Source organism: Cavia porcellus, unplaced genomic scaffold (genome assembly GCF_034190915.1).
Source record: "Cavia porcellus strain 051 isolate PalLab524CR breed Dunkin Hartley unplaced genomic scaffold, mCavPor4.1 scaffold_8, whole genome shotgun sequence".
NCBI lineage: Eukaryota > Metazoa > Chordata > Mammalia > Rodentia > Caviidae > Cavia > Cavia porcellus.
Window position 1 is genome coordinate 12,964,778 of NW_026947491.1, and position 19,567 is coordinate 12,984,344.

Below are 19,567 nucleotides of genomic sequence, written 5' to 3' on the forward strand. Positions count from 1 at the left end.
ATGGGGGCTGCATGGATTGCTGGAGGCTCCTGGGGGCCACTGCATCTCAGTGGTCTCACCCAGGAAGGCATCTGATGATCTGTTTCTTGGCCCAGAAAGTGCTCCAGCTCAGCACCTAGCACAAGCATGTCAGCCAGCTCTCACCTACAACCTTCTTGCAACAACAGTGGCCCATAAATTATATTTCTGCTCACTATCAGCTGTTGAAAGTTGCCCTTTATTTAAAAAGGAAATGCAAATGCTTAAAGAGATGTCCACACAAAGTTCCTCCATGTCAAGGAAAGAATGTTATGAAAATAAGAAAGTTCTATTTTGATAGGTTCTTGTTGATGTTGGCACATGTGTTTAAGGAGATAAATTTTCTCAGTCTCTTTATGATGAAATTTTCTGGAAGATATGTGTGTTTACAACCTTTCTGGAAAGCACAGTCCTTGTACTTGAGCAAAGGTCAGAATAGAAATTGCAAACAGAAATTTCAGCCCTCAGTTGCCTGGTGGAACCAGCTCCTTGGAGGACCCAATCTCTCCTGCTGAAGCAAAACCATTTTGTGTACACCATTTTGTTATGAGCTATCCCTCTCTACCACTTCCCTCCAACAAAACTGTGGGCAGGCCAAATAGGAGAAGTCTGCTAGGTGATTGCAGGAAGTAGAAAACTCAGTCCAGTGTTATGTCTTTATAAGGTATGATTGAAAATATGGTGACTGCTACTTCCCAGTGCCATCCAATGGAAATGCAGGCTCATAAAAACATAACACTCTGTCCTCTTTCACCTTATTCACCAGATTTGGCACTATGAAACTTCTGGCTCTTACCCAACGTCAGAATGACCACAGAAAGGAAACATTTGGATTGATTCAGGACATTAAGGCAGCCAGGACCACACAACTAAAGACCCTCAGGAAAGAGGACTCCAGAGCTGCTACAGAAAGTGGCAAGATGATGGGATGAGTGTGTTCAGAGCAAAGCGGGAAGGTTTTGAAGGAGATTCATGGCAATGTGTCTTTTACTGTAATAACTACTACTTTATCTAAACATGTTTATTTTTCTGCAGCCCCAGATCAGGGTACTGGATAACAGATACCACAGAGGGTGAGGCTTGGCTCCAGAGATGTCTGGGCCAGGCACTGACCACGGTCCATAGGGAGCCAGAAGTCAGGGCAGAATCAGGTCTGGGCTCTCAATTCCTAAAGAATTTCCTCCACCTGCTTTCACAGAATCTCCCCTTTCTGCAAAGAGATTTTAGTTTGTCTGCACCTTCCAGAAACAAAGTGGCCTTTCATGAGATTGTGACTACCACCAAAGAGACATTATGGGAGACAACACTGAACCCCATGAATGGACCCCACTCAGTGTGACGGGAGGCTCAGGACACAAGGTGAGCAGGCAATGGATCAGATCTGGGGCTCATACTCCCAATGGGTCCTACTTGTGTTTGGAGAACTGGACTGAGTGTCTCCAGGCTCACCCAGGGCTTTCCTTCTAACCCCATGTCCTGGGACATAGTGGAAGACACTGAGATTTGAGGGTCCCAGGCCTTCCTCCAGATGCCCCCTCCAGCCCTTCCTCCACACTGCACACCTCTAACCTGGTACACCTGGCTCACCCTCTCCTCTTGCCACTGTGTCCCCAGGGTGGCCCAGCGCTTCAGCAGGATACATGTGGACGTCAGGGCATGGTTTCTCCTGACTCACATCGGATGTCACCAGCTGAGTCACTTCCTGAGGTCAGTACCTTCCTGAGCCTGAGTCCTCACAGCCTCTCCAGGAGGTAGCTGAGCCAAGCTAGCTGACTCTGCCTTTCTCTAACTCCTGCATGGGACAACTCAGGGTGATGCTCTTATAGGGCACAATGCAGTGGGGTCTAGACCCCCAACAGTAGCATAGGAGCAGATAGCTCTGCTCAGGGCTCAGGGTGGGAGGTGACTCCCTCTGGTCCTGGTCCCTCCAGCTGTCACGGTTCCCACTGTGCCCGCCTCCCTCTCAGCTCATGACTCAGTGACAGCAGGACTCGCTGCCATTTAAGACATGGAAACGGATTTTTTTTTCAGCACTGCATGTCCTTAAACAACTGCCAGCTGAGCAGCTACTAGGAAGGTGTCCTGGTGTCAGATGGCCCTATTTCTTCCAGGCCAGCATGGTGCCTGACACACTGAAGCTGCTCGATCTGTAAGCATTGCAGGAAGGAAAAGATCTGGGTTTCAACTCCAAGCAGACCATCACCATCTGTGAGCCCACAGATGGCTATGGGCAGCCATTCATCAACAGGAAATGGAGGGCAAATCCATAGAGGGGACATGGTGGAGCCCAAGTAACATCTGAAAACACCGAGCATGTGATAGTGTTGAATCCAGCACTCTTCCTATCCCAGACAGACACAATCCAGGCATCTGAGTGGATCCCCAAAACCAAGGACCCTACATACACAGTGCACCCTACACACAGATGCATCTGTACATACACAGCTATGACAAAATAAATTAAGAGCTGGGCATGGTAGCACCCACCTGCCATCCCACACTCTGGGAAGCTGAGGCAGGAGGATTGAAAGTTAAAGTCCAGCTTTGGCAACTTAGAGAGACCCTGTCTCAAAATAAAATAGACTAGAAAGGTAGCTCAGTGGGAAGACCAGCACTGAGACAAAATAAAGCAAATTAAGCTTTACAGAGTATGTGTGGTAAGCAATTAGCAATAATCTGTTATAAATTTTAGAAGTCTCAGCATGGAGTTGTTTTTCCTTTCCTAAATTGAGAAATTTCACTTTTCCAGTTAAAGGAAGTCTCTACAGATTCTCTCTGGCAGATTAGAATTGTTAGCATTCCCACTCTTAGGTGCTAGATCATTGTTATATACAGTAAGGATTTTCTGACACAAATTTGATAGCTCAGCAGTGAGTCTGATAACGAAGGCAGATGCTGAGTGACTAACAGGTGGATAGTATATACCAAGTGGACTCGCTAGCAAAAGGAAGGGCACAGAGAGCTCAGAATATCTTCCTACTACTCAGGGAAACATGCAGTTTAACACACAGGGATTATTTATTTCTGGACTTTTCTGTATCATGTTTGGATTGTGATTGACATTGCATAACTGAAACCCAGGAAAGCAAAATCACGGATGAGAAGGACAACTCCGAGTCTAAGTATCATCCTCACTGTGCACCCCACTGAGCTACACTTGGAATATAAATTAGAATCAGAACAATCTCTTGCCCCTACATTGTTCTGAGCATGGGCAATGTGGGGGCAGCTCCAATAAGAGCAGTGGTGGGGTCAGGAGGAGGCTTCCTTGTAGGAATTCCCAAGCCTTAGAGTAAAATAGGGACATGGGGTGAGGTGGGGAGCAGCACAGAAAGCTTCCAGCAATAGGACATGTGCAACAAAGGCAGAAACTAAGAATAGCTGGAGTTCTGGATGCAGCTAATAACTGACAACATCTCTGTGTCCAGAGACATAGCTGGATCACATAGCAGCACAAAGGTGCAGGGTGATCAGGATAAGGAGATGGCACCCAGAAGAGAGAGAGGACCCCAGGCTCCACTGGTGAGTGACAAAGGCCTCCTCTCTCCCACTGGCCACTGGTCAGCTAAGTGGTCCAGGGACCCAGGAAGAGTGGGTATGCAGTCCACAAATCTGGGTCCTGGGTTTGGCTGAGGTCTCTTCCCTCATCAAGCCTTTGCTGTGGCCATGAGGCTCCTGTCAAGGAGTCTTCACTCATGGGCATGGTTTTCTTGGGTGACAGAAAGAACCAACAGGGTAGAATCAGGTCCTGCAAACTTCACAGCCATGCAGGCCACCATTGTCACCCAGGTCCACAGTATACAGAGTCCAGCCTGCCTTGCTAGGGACTGAACCGTTAAGGAGAGGGGAAGGCAAACCTCCCACCAGAGCATGAGTCCTGACTGTGTGCTACCTCCAGCCATTTGCAATGTAATGACCAAAAACTGAAAAATCCCATAAAACCTCATTGCTTTCTTCATAGAGGGGGCACGTGGAAGGCTCTCATCTTCCTTTGTTCAGCAGGTGACCTGAGTACCAGCCACCAAAGAGTGACCCCTCATGAACCATCACCCTGAGCAACCCTGGGACTTGGTGGCTTTGCCTGGATCCTCCCCCAGCCTCTCTCCCCGCATAGAAATTAAACCCATCCCTCTGCGGTATGGAATTGGCTTCTTTTTGTGATTTTTTTTTTTCTTCTACCAAAAGGGGTTCAAAAGTTGAGAGCTGATTTGTATTCATGAGCGCCAGGCAGACTGCTGCAAACCCAGCTCCATGGGGGGACGCGGAAGGAACAGCCAGCCCAGCCTGGGGCCAGACCTGCTCCCCGGAAATGGAAGAGCTTTCTGGGTGCCGCTATTGCCCCCACCCCCACTTTATCCTTGTGACACTGCATCCCCGCTGCGTGCTGAGGTTCTTTGTGACAATCACAGCTGATTCCGCCCTGGTGGAATTCTGGGGAACCTCCAAGGAATTTCACTGTGGGCCCTCCAGGCACCTCATTTGCATACATTTGTATAAGTTATGCATCAGTATACACTCTCTTTAACACTGCAACCTAATGAAGTCGCTCAGACAGGCACATTAAAAATGGGATTTACTCTGGGACGTCTGACCCTCTGTGTGTTAAATCATTTGGATGATCATTTGAATATATTTGCACAAGCACCGCCTTGAAGAGGCCCTTACCCAGGTTTTCGGAATTAATGAAATGATTTGGGGGGAGGGGGCAGCTTAGCAACAGTTTGCCCAAAACTGCCCAAGGCATCTAAGCTGGGCACTGGGCCAGGATCCCTCACCAACAGCACCAGCGCAGATCCAGGGCATTGGGGGGGGGGTGTCAGGGAAGCGCCCCGGAATTCTCATTTTGTGTAGGAAAACAGGTCTCTTTGTGGGGAAAGGAGGAAGTCAGGAAAAAATTAAAATGGCAGAACAAGCGAGCACAAGCCCCAAAGCCCCCTACCCTGAGAAGCAGCATGGAGGAACCTCGCCAGCTGTGCTGCAGCCAGTGAGAGGGGTGCCAGGAGAGCCCCGCAGAGCCAGCCAGCTGGGCTGTCAGCCAAGTGGCACCATCCTTCTCCTGCAAGGGTGAAGCCCTGGCCCAGCTGGGGAGGATGGTGAGCAGTGGGCTGATGATGCGCGCAGATCTGGAAGCCAGCAAAGCTGCTCTTCCGGATGATTTAGATACAGCCTCACCCCCCAACCAGAGGCCTGCACTGCTCAAGGTCACTACTCAGGGCTGGTGGCCAGCAGCAGGGATTCAAAGACACTGTGAGGGCTGGTGCAGGAGAGTCCGAGGCTAAGGATGCCGAAACTCACCTAGATCGGAGATCTAGCAAAGTGCATCTTTCACGTACATCACTTGCTCTTCCTGGAAACCTTCTAATAAGTTGGACACTAGTACAGACCTGCATGATGGGGCACACCTGTAATCCCAGCACTTGGGAGGTTGGGGCAGGAGGATCACCAAGGCTTTGAGGTCAGCCTGGGCTACATGGTGAGTTTGAGACTGGGCTAAATTACATACAGACCCTGTCTCAAAAACCTACAGAAAGAGAGAGAGAGAGAGATCCAAAGTGTGCGACTTGCTCTGCTACTGGGGGCAGCATGAAGGTTGCCTGCATCCCTCAGCTGAAGTCCTGAAGACCTGGCCTCCAAGCTCCCTCATCTTTCAGAGTCACTCAGCATAAGCTCCTGGCTGGAGCTTTCCTGTGCAGCCAGTGCTCAGTAAAGGCAATGTGATTTGCACCGACTTCTGGTGACAATTAGTGCTTCCTTAGAGCAGGACCTGGGCCAGAGACACCCCTCGGACTACACAGCCCTCTGCTGCTGAGCCTGAGTGGGCCTTCATCCCTGCAGCTGGGTTGCCAGAGGCTCCTGTGTCCTCCACCCTGGAAGGGACAGAGAACAATGTGCCAGCAGCTGTGTCTGCTGGAGATGAGAGGAAACTTGGGCCCCATAGCCAGGTCTCTACGGAGCAGATTTCCCCCCCACCACAGCGGATCTATAAGCCTCTGGGGAGCCACCAGTGGAACTCAGCCTTTGCAGATCTGCTGATTCCCCTGGAAACAGCACCCCTGCACCCACTCCAACCCCCTGCCAGGTCCTTGTGCACTGCTATTCCAGGTTCCTCACGCATCAGACCTGGTGCACTGGGCCAGGAAATGTGGAGAAGGGCATGGACCCCCACACTGGTGTCTGGCCCCACAGCTCCAGCCCAGAAAGTATTTCCTGTGGCCACCATTGCATCACTATGCTGTCCCTGGGCAAGGTTGGTTCCCAGGAAGGACATGAAGTTGGTCCTTTCATCTTTTCCTCCCCTGCTGACCACTATCACATGTCACCTTCCTCTAACACACACAGATATGTTTTCCCACAAACTTGTATTCTTTTCAAGCAAAAGATGTGAGTGTGGGGAGATGAAGCCAGGCGTCCCAGGGTGACTTTAAACAAGGGAAATTTCTAGTTCACTGTCATAGAAGGCAAACATGTAAGATGAAGGTGTCTGCAGGGTTGGTTTCCTCTGAGAACTACAAAAGCAGAGAACAGCACATGACCATCTCTGTGCTCAGGGCCAGATGGGAATTCTGGGTGCTCCCTGGCTTGGGCTGGTGTCGCTGCTACCCCTGCCTCCACCATCACAGCTGTCCTTCTGTGTCTACATATCCTTTCCCCTCTGAGTGTCTGCAGCCAAATTGCCTCCTTTTATAAGGACACCAGTTATTGGGTGGGGACTCACCCCAATGACTTTGTCTGAGCAAACTCTACTTGCAAGTCCTCCATTTCCAAATGTCTTAGTTACTTCTCATCTCTAAGATGCAATTCCCAACACTTCCAAATTAAAGGAGCAAGGTTTATTTTGGTTCATGATTTGTACAGGTTTCAGTCCATAGTCAGCTGACTCTGAGGCAGGGCAGCATGGCAGAGGGACAGGGCAGAGGAGAAACAGTTCATGGTATGATAACAAGAAGCACAGACTGCAAAGGAGGAGGAGGGAGAAGAGACCCTTCCAGACCACACCCCCAGTGACCCACTCCTTTAACCAGGCTCTGCCTCCCAACTTCACATTTGGGTACAAACCTATCAGTAGACTAACCTACTGGATGAGTATCATACGTTGTGGTCTAATCACCTCTCCAAAGCCCCGCCTATGAGTGTATAAGGCTTTCAGGAACATCTAGATATAGACTATAAGACCAAGTGATTTCACATTATGAGCTTCTGGGGAATTAGACCTTCAACTTTTATCTTCTGGGGGATACAATGCAACCCATAGACTCAGGAAGAAGTGGTTTATAAGAACAGTTTTCTAAAGCGCCTCCATTCATATAAACTGTCATAAATTCATTTAGATAATTTTGTTATAAGGACATTTTTTCCAGAGGTCCCAATTTCCCAGCCAGTCAGGAAAAAATTTGCAAAAACAATGAAGATACATTTAAAACGCATCACAGGTAGAACGCTTTGCATGAAACACCTTCTAATCACCTAACGCTTCTTCTTCTCCAGCCAGCAAGGAAGATGCTTTGGAGACTGATCTTGTTTTCCTCCTCACAGCCATCCTGCCACACAGCTGCTAACTCCCCCTTTGCAGTGGGCAAAACTGAAGCCTACCCAGGTAGGCTTTGGCAGCCTGCTTTGGCAGTCTGCTTCTGGTAGCAGAGTTAGGAAGGTGGGTCTTTCAAGCCTGCATCTGTTTTACTGTGAAGGTAGATTCCTCCCCCAGCTGGCTTTCTCTCATATCTCCACCAACATGAGGACACTTTCCCTCCCCCTGTCAAGCCTTGAATGTCAAGGCTGTCCTCCCAGCTCCTTATATTCCCATGCCTTTGTACCTAGGCTCCCACAAAGGAAGGCAACTCTCACACCTGCCTTGGTCAGACTCAGGTGCCAAACCTCTCCTCTGCCACCTTCTGGAGAGTCACAGCAACACAGCAGCTGGGTTGTGTGGCCAGGAACCGTGCAAATGGGTAGTGTGGTATGGAAGCCACTTAACTCAGATCCCCCTTTGTCACCATTTTGGTCTTTCTCCTAGAGTAGATATCTGCTTGTAGCTGCAGGGGCCCTCAGAGACCTTTCTTGGCCACCTTTTGTCCTCTCAGTTGTACAAATCTGTGTCACAGAGGGGTTAAAAGCTGAAATTAGCACAAAAGCAAGTTAGGAAGAGATGTGACAAGTGTCATTAGCTCCATCCCCGAAGACCAATTGACTTCAAGATGAAAGTAGCATTTGATGTCATGGCTATGCGTGAGCCAGCTGAACTACTGCAGATTATGAAATCTGTTGTTTTTATGAAGAAAATCAAAATAGTGCATGACTTTTATGGATAGCTTTTAGACAGAATACACAACTTAGAAGGAAAAAATTAGGAGATTTCATTTTCTGCTTTTCTTTAACTCCAGATTCTAGGAAGTTACCTTCCTTTTCCTGTTCTCCTGGGAACCAAATGGATAGGACAGGTCTTTATTCAAAGAAGTCTTTATGTGTGAAAGGTGATAAGAAAACACTCAGAGAAGTGCTTTTAGGGATGCACGTGCCAATTTATACTTTGTTTAAGTCAGCCATAGCAGAAATGATTTTTGTGAGTTAAAATTCAGGGAAAGTAAAAAACTGACACAAAGTGTGCTCTTGGCATAGGCAAGTGAATCAGTCCCATGTCTCCATGGTGCAGGGTCCTGTGTCTCCTACAATTGACAGGACATGTTTTGACTTGCTCGCTTGAAATGTGATAATCGTGTTTCAGAGAGGTAAATGGATAATTGCATCTTTTAGTCTTTGGAATCAAGTGTGCAAGTCATAAAGTTACCTTTCTTTCATTTTTTTTTTCAACAGCCTGCTCTGCTGTTGACAACAGGCACTTGAACCATGACATTTTTCTTTTATGGCAGCACAGGTCTGAAAGAGAAAGGTAGGTTTGCATGGCAAAGGTACCTTCCTCAGTGGCCCCTGTGGGAAGGGGGATGCCAAGTATTTTTAATTACAAAGAATAATTGGAGAGAAGAGTTTCAGAACCCATCAAAACCAAGATAGCTGATGACCAGAAGGTGAGATCAGCAGGGTGACTGACCTGAGGGGCCTGGCTCACTCATCTCCACAACAAAGACTGACACTGAGGGAAAAGCAGCAGCCCTTTCACTGGAGAGGAAGCAAGTGCAGCACCTGGGATGTAACAGCAGTGTCACTGAGCACAGAGAAATGGTGGCCTCATAAAGAAGGAGACTGAGCACACAGCACCCACCATCCCTTTCTTGAGATCAACCCTCAGCCCCTCAGTGGGGACAGAAGGAGGTCCTGCAGGCTGATTCCTGCCCCATACTCTGAGATATGTGCTACAGCCATAGTTACCAATCTCATCGCCACAGGGAAAGATTTTGAAGGAGACAGTATTCCCACAGACAGGGTTGCAGACATTGGTTTGGGGGTGATTTGAAGGCACACACATCCTAGATCTTTCCGGTGCACAGCTCACAGCAGGGTTCAGTCTCCTGTAAGAATCTCATTTCCTGCTGATCAGAGAGGAGGGGGAGTTTGAGTGGGGATGCCTGCAACCGGGTGCAGGTGTAAATACAGATGAAGCATCACTTGCTCCCTGCGGCTCACCTCCTGCTGTGTGGCCCCATTAGGAACAGGAAGTTGGGGGCCCCTGTGCTACTGGAAAACACTGCAGCCCACCTGGATTCCAAGCCCAGTTTAAGAGCTGCCAGGTATCACAGGTCTGTGCCCCTGAGAGAAAGGCCCTGGCCCATGCCATGCCCCACACAGGTCCAGCTGCACAGCATCATCTGGAGGTGCTGCCAGCCAGGGTGCTGTGAAGTAACCAGGGGATGCTCGAGCCCTGTGAGTCAGCTAAGAAACCCTGCCGCCTGTCCTTGGCCCTGGGCATCATTGGAGCAGCCCATGTAGTGGAGATCAATCTTCAGAGACCCCATACAGTCACTGATCTGTCTTCAGCAGCTGGACATTCTGTGCCACACCATGTGATCCCACCCTCCACAGTCCTGTAAAACTGATGGATACCATCACAGCCTCACCTGGTCACTCCTGCCAGTGTAGCCTTTCTCTCATGAGGCTCACAGAGACTAATGAGCACCCCATTCTCAAGTAAGGCACAGCCACCCACTGCCAGCTGTGAACCTGGCCTGCCTACGAGAACTGATCCCAGCTAGTGGTGCAAGCCAAACAGCTCTGCAGTCTCGGTCACTTAATCACTCACAGACATCCCTGCTATGAATTATGGCTGCACAGATCACATGGGCTCCACCTGGATCCTAAGCCAAAACAGCCTTCCAACATCCTGGCACACAGCACCAGGAGAAAGTCATCTACACCTACAGCCACTCCATGAAAATATGGCAGGCAGCTGACTTACCAGATGTACAAATCTTATTTTGGGGTCACAAGAAGCATGAAAAAATAAGAGAATACTATGCTCCAAAGAAATGCAATAGCTATCTATCAACAGATCGCAAAGAAAAAGCAATTGTACTAGAGGCTGTAGCAGAAAGATTGCAAATTCGACCAGCCACATGACTTAGTGAGACCCTGTCTCAAAGTAAAATATTTTCAAAAGATCTGGGGGTGTAGTTCATCCTGAAAGTCTTGGGTTCAATCTCTAATACTTAAGAAAAAAACAAAAGGAAAGAAATAGATTAACTGCCTAGAAAAGATTCAAAATAATGATTTTAGGAAAATTCCAAAAACTGTAAGAAATACAAACAGACCCACCTTGAGACAATGTCTTAAATGAAATAAATCATACATGTATATAAATACTGCATTGTTTCTCTTGGATGAGAAATGAAAAGTGCAAATAAGTACCAAAATAGATGACAGCTATTAGGAAGTAGGAAGAAAACAATCAAATGGGAAGGAGAATAAAAATATGGGGTAAGAAAAATGAAGGAAGAGAAAATATCAAAAAAAAAAAGAAGGAAGAAAAGAGAGTGAAGAAGGAAGGAATGAAGGGCAGAAGGAGAAAGTTTAATAGAAAAAAGAAAGCCTGGAAGACTTATAGGAAACATTAAATGAACAAGTATATACATTATTGGAGTTTCAAAAATTGAAGATGTGAGGAAAGACACAGAAACTCTATTCCAAAAAAAATTGCTGAAAAATTTTTCAATCTTGGGAAATGTTATGGCTTGTATCTAAATGTCTCCCTCAAGTCTTTACGCAGTCATAGGTGGGGCTTTTTCAGATGTGGCTGGATTTAGGGTGTGTGACTGATTCATAGTACAATGCTGGGGCTAAGGGTGGGTGATTACTAAATAGGTCTACTGATTAGTTTGGCATCACCCTAACCCTGGTAACCTAAATAGGATATACAAGAGGCAGAAAGATGCTGTTAAAGTCCCTTGCTTGTTTTGCTGTCTTTTGCCTGCAATATTTCTCCTCTGTCACCCTGCCTTGGAGCTACATGACTATGAACTGAAACCTCTACAAACTGTAAGCTAAATAAACCTTTCCCTCTTTAATTTTGGGTGGTAGGTATTTTCTGTCAGCAATGAGAGAAAAGTGATTAAGACAAGCAACATATGAAAACTAGGTCCAAGAAACCCAAACAATCCTCATAGATTTACAACCAAAAAAAGGTCCTTTCTGAGGCATGTTACAGTGAAACTGTCAAAAATACAAAATAAAAAGACAATTTGCAAGATAAAACAGCAAGAAGAAAAAGCATCAAGTCACACACCAGGGCTTCCTTGTTAGACTAATAGTAGAACATCCTTAACATCCTTGTTAGAGCAGCAATAGAAACCTTGCAGGTCAAGAGAGAAGGTCATAATACATTCAAATTCATAAAAGAAAAAAAAACCGTCAACCAAAAATACTATACTCAGCACTATATTCTACACTTCAGCAATGAAAGAGAAGCCTTTCTAAATCAAGCAAAATTCAAAGGAATTAACTACAACTTTACTACTCCTACAAGAAATGTTTAAAAGAGTCCTACCCTGGGAGTGAGAGAATGATAACTAGTATCATAAATATACTTATAAAGCTCACAAGTAAATCTAATACACAAAAATGACAGGAGAACCAGAGTTTATCTATATATGAAACCACAAATCCACAAAGATGAACAAAAGAGGAAGAAAGGAACAAAGCATTTACAAAATGAAAAGTATTAAACTTGCAAGAATGTCTGTCAATAATAATCTTCAATATAAATATATTAAATTCTCTGATTGAAAGATATTGACTTGCTGAGTGAATTAAAAACAAAAGCAGGGTCCCATTGTATGCTGCCTATAAGAAACTCACTTTACCAACAAAGACACACATTGCCTGAAAGTGAAAGTATGGAAAAAGATAGTCCTAAGCAAATAAAAACTAAAATGAGGAGGAATAAATACACTTGCATCAGATAAAGTAACTTTAAGTCAAAACCGTAAAATGAAGGAAAGTCATTATATAAGGATAAAGGAATCAATTCAATATGAAGAAATAACAACTATAACTAAATATAAAGCCTCGGTAGCACACAAAAGTATGTACAGGGAACATTATTAAATCTAAAAGGAGAGATATTTGTTGAGGAATCAAAACTCCACTTTTATCAAAGGACACATCAACCATATAAAAAATAATATCAACAAAGAAACAGTGTGTTGAAATTACAATACAGAGGAAGTGGACCAAACAGACACTTTTGAACATTTCATGCTACAGCTGCCGAATACATATTCTTCTTACTAAGACTTGGAGCATTCTCTAGGACAAACCATATATTAAGGCACAAAACATGTCACAACAAACTCAAACACTTTAAATCATAGTATATACCTTCTCTCATCACAATGGAATGAAACTAGAACTCAACAAGAGGAACTTTAGAAGTTGTATACAAAATTATAGATGCATGAGCACAAAGCAAATGTCTTTTGAATGATTAATAGTCAATGAAATACATAAAAAATGAAATTAAGAAATTTCTTGAAACAACTGAAAGTGAGAACACACCATTTCAAAATCTGTGGGTTATAGCAAAGGATGTACTAAGAGGAAAGTGTATAGCAATAAGTGCTTACATCAAGAGAAAAGAAGGATGTCAAATAATCTAACGGTGGAACTTGGGGAACTAAACAAATCAAACTAACAGAAGAACAAGCCAAACACAAAATTACCAGAAGAAAATAAACCAGCAATAAGGATCAGAGTATAAATAAGAAGACAAAAGAGTAATGAAATGAGGAGTTGAGTTTTTGCAAAGGTATACAAAATTGATAAACCTTTGAGCTCAAGACTCAATGCTACATAGACACTTACATAAGTCAGCGTTGAAAAAAGAGACACTACAATAGAGGAACTACTACAGAAACACAAAAGATCATCAGAGATGGTTATGAACAATTGTTTATATGCCAACAGATTGGAAAACTAGAAGAAATGGGTAAAAATCTGTACACATATACCCTACCAAAATTGAACTATGAAAAGATAGAAAAACCTGAGTAGATCAATAGCAAGTAACAAGGGTGACTCATAACAAGAAGTCTCCTATCAGAAAAGAATAAATGTTGGAGAGGATGTGGAAAGGGGGAGACCCTTCTACACTGCGGGGGAAATATAAATCAGCACAACCATTATTTGAAACAGTAAGAAAATACACTCCTTAAAAAACTAGAAATACAAATGTCTGACATACGATCTAGCAATCCCACTAGTTTACATATATCCACAGGAAATAAAGCCAGTATATCAAAGAAACATCCACACTCACATCTTTATTATAGCACTGTTCATGATATTCAGGATATGGAACCAACCCAGACATCCATATTCTGGAGAAAGAAACTGTAGTGTAGACACACAATGGGATATTATTTAGCTATTAGGATTCATGAAATTCTGTTATTTGCAGTGACACAGAAATGGTGAGTGTTAAGTGAAACAGGTCAGGCACACAGACAAACCGCATGTTCTCACTTACGTGTAGAAGTTAAAAAGCTAGTCTCTAGGAATAGAGAATAGAATAATGGTTATCAAAGCTTGGGGAAGATGTTGAGGGTGGAGAGATGGAAAAGGAGAATTAATGGGTACAGGCATATAATTGGATAGGAGGAATAGCTTATACGTGGTTGACAACAACTAATTGACTATTTCAAAACAGCTAGTAGAGAAGGTTTTGAATGTTCTTAACACAATGAAATGACAACTGTCTAAGACCATAAATTTCCCACTACATTGACTATTGCACAGTGCATACATGTGGTGAAACATCTCTCCCATACTCCATAAACACACATAATTACTAGGTGTCAAGTAAAAATAAAAATACATTTAAAAAGCAAATATAAGTCATGGACATATTAACTCATCTATTTACACGAAAGAGATTGCCAAATCATAAAACAGACCATGCTCCTGGTGTTCCATTGTACCTACCAAGCCACTCTGAGAACATGTTCATGGGGACTCTGGGATTCAAACCCAGGGCTTCTTTCCCCCACCATTTGATGCCCTAGTTTCTTCTTCAATATTTTGCTTGCTGTTTGCACCCGTCTTAGGGGTCTTTGTCTTTGTGTACAACAAACAAATCTGCAGGATTCCTTTTATGAAGCAAAAACAAAGCACAATGAAAAATGGTAGAACTGCATTTTTAAAACTGGGGTTATGTTGCCTCTGCTCTGCCAAATAGTTGACTTCGTTTCATTTTCCCTTCTGAAACTCAATTTGCACTCCAGGGTGGAGAGGCCAAGAGGCTGGAATTTAGCAAGGAGACTTTTTGGATGCCCCTGAGAGCTAAATGTGTGCAGTGAGCAGGAAGGAGCCCCAGGGATGCCTACTTCATGCAGCCGGGCTAGTAGAACAGGTCACCTCTGCTACTGATTGTCACCAGCCCAGGTTGGGAGAAAATGCTTATCAGGGAGAATGCTCCCAGTCTGATCATAAGTGATGCAGTGTGCTGTGTCGGATCACTTCCTGTTTCCTGATTGAGGAAAGTGTGATTTAATCAGAGCATTTTCAACAGTTCAGAGCCCATGCAACCAAAACAGGTGCACGCCTCCCCCGCCCCCCCCCCCACACATCTCCTGCTCAGTCAGCCTGGCTGACAACCACCCCAGGCTTGGGGCTGGGCTGGACTCTCCTACTGCAGAGAAAGCTGCACACTGGTTTGGGGAGAAATTAAGAATGACTCCACAGAATGTCAGCATCAGCTTGTCAAGTCAGGGGTTTCTAAGCGATGATTCCCATTGCATGAAAAGGCTCCATACCGACCTCTAATTTCTAAGAAACACCATTTTTCCGATCCCCATGAATGACCCCCAAATGTCCCTGGGACCTCTTTATATTTGCTATCTATCCACATGCCTTCTATCCACACACTGCTGACTAACCACCACTCACACCATTTGATTCATAAATAAAACAAGGCTAAAGGTGTAACTTGTGAAATTGTGTAACTGAAAGTCTTGGGCCAGGTCAGCAGCCTCCTGGTGATTTGCCCAGCATGCAAGCCCTCTAACCCTCCTGCTGGGATCACAGGGTAGCTTTGAGAGGGGGTAGCACTAAGAAAACAGCCCTTAACAGGGCTGAGAAACTTGAGTGCCTTTCTAAACACTGAACACATTTACAGAGACCTTCAGGGGTCAGGCATCTTTATCAGAGCTAACGATGCAGTTTTTAAAGGGCTGAACAGCCCAGCCTGGGTAACTAAGTGACTTACAAAATGTAAAATAGCCTGGAGATGAAACTCAAGGCCCTAGTTTCAAATCCTACTACTGCAAAAATATAAAATATGAACTAAAAACCTAAACCACCTCCACCTGTATGCAACCACCATTTAAGTGAACAGAACTAAATGGAAACAAGTATCTAAACTCTGCAGGGTGAAAGTCAGCTGATCACCTTGGGCAGGTATTACCAGATGGGTGGAACCTGATAAAAAAGGAGCTGTAGAGATGCGCGTGGAGAATGTGCAAAAGGGAAGAGAAGAGATAGTGCAGAGTCCCCACCCTAGAGGTCATGGAGCGGGAGAGGGAGGCCAGAATGGCCGGGCAGGTGACAGCCAGCTCTCAGGACACTGGGCCACGTGAGAACACGAGGCTTGTGCAGGGAGGATGTGCTGAAGATTTTGAACACCTATAAAACTAGGTTATCTCTGTAAGATAGGAAGTAGAATAAACAGGACCATTTTGACTTCATCGAAAGTACAGTCTATAATGAACACGTGTGTTATGCAGGCTACTTCACTGCCACAGAAGTAAAAATAATAATAAATCCAATTCTGGAAAGTAACTCTTAAGTTAAAGAAATCAAGTAAAACTACCTCTATAAGCTACTTAGAAATTCACAAGGAAACGACAGACTGTAATTTATGGAATGCAACAAAAGCCATAAGCCGGAGAAATTCGTAGCCTAATGTCTTCACTAGTGTTAAAAATCAAAATGAGAGAAGTGCTATTTAGACCAACAAAGCATAATGTTTTCGTCTTAAAATGGACTAAAATTATTTTAATAATAATTAAGTTCAAGGTTGTACAAAAAAAGTTTTACATCACACGAATGGAAGGGAAGATGAGTAAAACCTTTCAAAGAGAAATTTGTCAGTAAATATTCAAAGTCTTTAAATTATGAGTTTCCTTTTCAGTCTAGCTACTTTTTACAATTTATTTTAACAAAAATTAAAGTAGAAAAGGATTCAATCTGTGTGAATTCCCATCAAAATAATGCCTGTAGTAGAAAAATATTGGAAATATAGTAATGTATGACGTGAAGGCAAAATATTTTATTATAAAGAGATTAGGGGAAGTAAGAGCATACTACACTGGACAGAGTGAGCCATGGGTTCCACACTAAAAAGATTCAGAAAAAAATTTTCATCTATACCTAACGTGTACAATTCTTTTTTAAAATTTTATTTAAAGAAAGACTAAACAAAACAGAAAATGGGTAGAGATAATACATACATTCAGAGAAAAAAATAAACAATAAGAAATCACTAGTTGATGTTTACATACTGTCCTTTTACAAATAGTTGTTCAAGATACAAAAGTGGAACATATAAAGTGGGACTTCAAACAGTGAGACTGCAAACAGTTTTGGTCAACTACCCAACAAAAACTTAGTAATATGGTTGTCAATCCTATATACTTAAACAAACATGCAATTATCCATATCTTCATTTATGTTGGGATTAAATAAACTAAAACAGGCTGAGGGCATTCTGAACAAAGAATAATAGTATTGTTGGATTTCACATCATGACACTCCGTGATCAGCACTGGGTACTGTAGTGTCTTTTTTTTTAAATTTTATTTAAAGAAAGACTAAACAAAATGGGTAGAAATAATACATACTTTCAAAGAAAAAAATAAACAGTAAGAAATCACTAGTTGATGATTACAGATTGTCCTCTTACAAATAGTTATTCAAGATACTAAAGTGGAGCATATGAAGTAGGGATTCAGGGAGACTGCAACCAGTTCTGTTCAACTATCCGACAAAAATTTAGAAATATGGTTATCAATCCTATACACTGAAACATACATGCAGTTATCCATCTCTTCAATTATGTTGAGACTGAACAAACCAAAGCAGTCTAATATCACTCTGAACAAAGAATAGTACTATTGCTAGGTTTCACATTATGACACTCCAGGATCAGCACTGTCTCTTTTTCTTCAAAGTATCTGTTCATTTCATCTTGTGTCCTAAGATCAATTCTCATAAATTGTTTATATATTCTACACATCCATGAGTCTTAACATGTATTTCTATCCTTTCTGTATTAGAAGGAGAAATAAAATAAAGCAAGACAAAACAAAACATTCCTATAAACACATGAAACGAAAAAGACATATAAGACCATTGTACAAGGACTTCTACCATAGTTCCTGTGTTGTTTCTTGTTATCTTCAACAGAATTGGCTATATCATCAGACATAGTATAACTGAATATATCAGTACATAACAGTGTTAATAAAAGCACAACTTTGTATATAGTGTAAAACTTCAAAAACAGGCAGTTATCAAACCAGAATGTGTATCGCAGAGTTTTGTCATCTTCAGTGTAGTTGCCTATACTCTCAGACTTGATACTATCAGTCATATCAGCTTTAAATAAAATCTGTCGATACCAAACAACAATCAATCAAACCAGATTTAACTAAGATCAGTCATGATAAAACAGTATAAGTCATACAGGGCTCCAGATTAAGATAATAGGAAATTAAAGATGATTACTGTGCTATATCCTGATGTTTTGGGAATAGCTGTCTGTACCCTCAAATCTAATGCAAGTAGACAAACTGGGACAGAATAAAATCTATTTTAAAAAGAATAAAATCAGGGCTGGTGATTTAGCTCAGTGGCCTAAGCACCTGCCTGGCAAGCACAAGCTTGTGAGTTCAATCCCCAGCACCAAAAAAAAAAAAAAAAAGAATAAAATCTATCTTAAGCAGAGTGGTGCGAGTGATGTGGGTTTTAAATCCTGATACACTATTAACAATATCATCTGCCATCTTTTTTTAAGACTCTCCCTCCCCTTTCACTTCCCCAGGGTACACTGCATTTTGGGGTCTCACCAAGACCCTTGGTTTTAAATTGGGGGGTAGGGTAATCTGCTATTTACCTAAGTGGTTCTGAACCTTTTCTCTCCTGGACTTGATCTCTAATTGTATTCCTTTACTTACTAAAGCCTGTCTTTCCAACCTATCCACAAATACTAGTCTAGTTGCCCCTATTACTATCTGGTTCTCTGTCACATAGAGCATTGTTTTCTCATATTTGATTTTCAGTCCATGTACTCTTTTCATGTTAATTATATTTCCTATAAATAGCATCTCGGTAGACCCTACCTCCTGATCTACTCCACGTGTGGTTCCTATTTTTTAATTTAGTGTATCAAGGCCATCTATATTAGAGATTATAACCAACCTTCTCCACCTCATTTCGATTATGCTCTTTTTTGCCATCAATTGTCTGCTTATCTTCTTCATTCTGTTTTCTCCTCCATTCACTGAAGCCTCTCTGCCACTGTTCCTGGAATCCTAGTACTTTTCTCTCTCTTTAGAATGCCCTGCAGTATTCTCTGTAGAGTTGGATTGGTAGTTACAAATTTCCCAAGTTCCTCTTTGTCTTGGAAGCATCTTGTTTCTCCATTAATTTCTAGAGACCGTTTAGCAGGGTATATCAAGCTGGTTTTGAGGTTATTTTCTTTCAGGGCTTGGAATATTTTGCTCCAGGCTCTTTTTGACCTTTGATGGTTTGTGTCCAGAAGTCTGCCATTATTCTGATCGGCCTTCCTTTATAGGTGATCTGTTCCTTGTTTCTAACAGCTTTTAATATTCTGTTCTTATATTGAATTTCTGGGATCTTGATTATTATGCCTGGGGTAGCTCTGTTTTGGTTGTAGGTGGCTGGAGTTCTGTATGCCTCATACATCTGCATATCATTTTCTTGTCCTATGTTTGGGACATTTTCCTTAATTATTTCTGTGAATAGCCTTTATAGTTCCTTTGTTTGTAGCCCTGCTTCTTCAGTCACATTCTTTATTCTCAAGTTATAGATCCTCTTGTTGTCCTCTAGCCTTTGTATTGTTACTGCTTGTTTCCTTGTTATTTTTAAA

The 19,567-nt window shown here is 43.1% G+C and overlaps 1 long non-coding RNA gene across 1 annotated transcript; it reads left to right on the top strand.

Moving 5' to 3' along the window:
- The first annotated feature begins 1,054 nt into the window (after positions 1–1,054).
- Positions 1,055–4,602, top strand: LOC134477148 (uncharacterized). Its single transcript, XR_010049060.1, has 3 exons — positions 1,055–1,377; positions 1,633–1,725; positions 4,204–4,602. It is a non-coding gene; the product is annotated as an uncharacterized LOC134477148 (long non-coding RNA).
- Positions 4,603–19,567: the final 14,965 nt, after the last annotated feature.